This window comes from Colobus angolensis, unplaced genomic scaffold, assembly GCF_000951035.1.
Source record: "Colobus angolensis palliatus isolate OR3802 unplaced genomic scaffold, Cang.pa_1.0 Scaffold100, whole genome shotgun sequence".
NCBI classification, from domain to species: domain Eukaryota; kingdom Metazoa; phylum Chordata; class Mammalia; order Primates; family Cercopithecidae; genus Colobus; species Colobus angolensis.
In genome coordinates this window covers 3,263,214-3,264,981 of record NW_012110920.1, presented here as the reverse complement: position 1 = coordinate 3,264,981, position 1,768 = coordinate 3,263,214, and the positions used below count along the sequence as shown (strand labels likewise).

General features: G+C 40.4%; 1 protein-coding gene across 1 annotated transcript in view; it reads right to left on the bottom strand.

Annotated features, from left to right (window-relative positions):
* SRGAP2 (SLIT-ROBO Rho GTPase activating protein 2) overlaps positions 1-1,768 on the bottom strand; it is a 263,500-nt gene that overhangs the window by 175,262 nt on the left and 86,470 nt on the right. The window lies entirely within an intron of this gene.

The window sequence follows — 1,768 nt, the reverse complement described above, 5'->3', positions numbered from 1 at the left end:
AGGTTGGAGTGCAGTGGTGCGATCTCAACTCACAGCAACCTCCACTTCCTGGGTTCAAGCGATTCTTCTGCCTCGGCCTCCCGAGTAGCTGGAATTACAATGGTGTACCACCATGCCCGGCTAATTTTTGTATTTTTAGTAGAGATGGGGTTACACCATGTTGTCTAGGTTGGTCTTGAACTCCTGGCCTCAAGTGATCCACCCACCTTGGCCTCCCAAAGTGCTGGGATTACAGGCGTGAGCCACCATGCCCAGGCCAAGTTCATACATTTTTAAATGTACGAATTTAAAATGTTGGGAAATACCAGTCTAATATAAAAGTCTTTCTAATCAGACTCCAGTAATTTAAACCAGCTTCTTGGGCCTGCCTTCCAAAGGAATCTAGTCTACCAGAGAAGACAGACTATAAGAAGTAACTGCAATGTAAAAAGCCCATTATCAGGGAAAAAGACGACACTGTAGGAATATATAGAAATTGGTCTAGGGCTCAGCAAGGGGCTCCCAGAGGAGCTAGACTTCAAGGATTGGAATTACCTATGGGAAGAAGGCAGGAAAAGTGCTCCAACTAACAGCATGTTCAAAGTCCCAGAGGCAAGAGAAAAGAAGCTGCATGCAAGGAACTAAAATAATCAAAGAAATTCAGGGTAACTGGAGCATAGAATTTAAATGAGAAGATGAAAAAAAGATGAAACTGTTGAAAGAGGCAGGGGTCAAGCTCTGATGAGTATTGCAAATAGTCTGAAGAAGTATGGAATTGTTCCTAAGAGCAATGGGAAGCTATTAATGTGAACACAGAGTGGGAATTAGATAAGCAAACTACAATGTTTTTAATGACATAAGTGATCCCCTCCAAGAGAGAGCCAAAGTAGAAGGGAAATGTGAGACTTTTCATTTTCAGAGGGCTCGAGGGTTCTAAGAATCTTCTAATAATGACTCCCTCAAGCTGAATTTTCCAAATAAAACAAAATGCAAATACTCCCCCTCCAAATGCTGACAGCTTGGTGATTCAAAGGCTAGCAAGAAAATGACCACATGCCCTGACCTTGCAAGTAGATCAGTCTCATCGTTTAGATATTAGAGACATCCCCAGAATCACTGTGTGAGTCAGAAGATTTGGGCCTCTTGAGTTTCACTTTCCTCATCCGAGAAACTGTGGTAAGAATTTATCCCCTGCCTACCCACCTCACACCATTTAAAGGCCACTTTTCAACCACATGCCTCGATAACATAAGTGGAAAAGATTCTACCAGTTGCATTGACTCAATCCACCAGAAAAAGACAACAAGAAGCAAGAAAATGCTTCATAACGTACAGTATGTCTAAAGTTATCAAGCTGCCTGATCATTTCACACCTCTGAAAAAACATCCTACTGTTCAAATCCATAGATGGGCATATTCAGAATTTGCTTGAGGCAGGAACAAAATTCAGAGCCAAGTCAGCTAGCAGTAAGAAACACTGAACTAAATAAAAGAACCAAATGAAAGACATTAAAACTTAGCATTTGATTCAATCTGGTTCCAGGCTTAGGCTGGATGCAGCTGACAAAAGTGAATCGGCCTGGAGCTGGTGAATTCAGGTTCTGGACCCTGAACAGACTATATGACTTGCTTTGATAGAACTTCTGTAGAATTTGTCATGATTTTACATGTTCCAAAAAGTTATTATTAATTTTAAAGATCAATGAGAAAGTAAAAGCAAAGTGTTACAAGTTCCATCAAAGAAAAGCCCTCTAGGTTTTTTGTTTTTCTTTCTTTTTTTTTTTTTTTT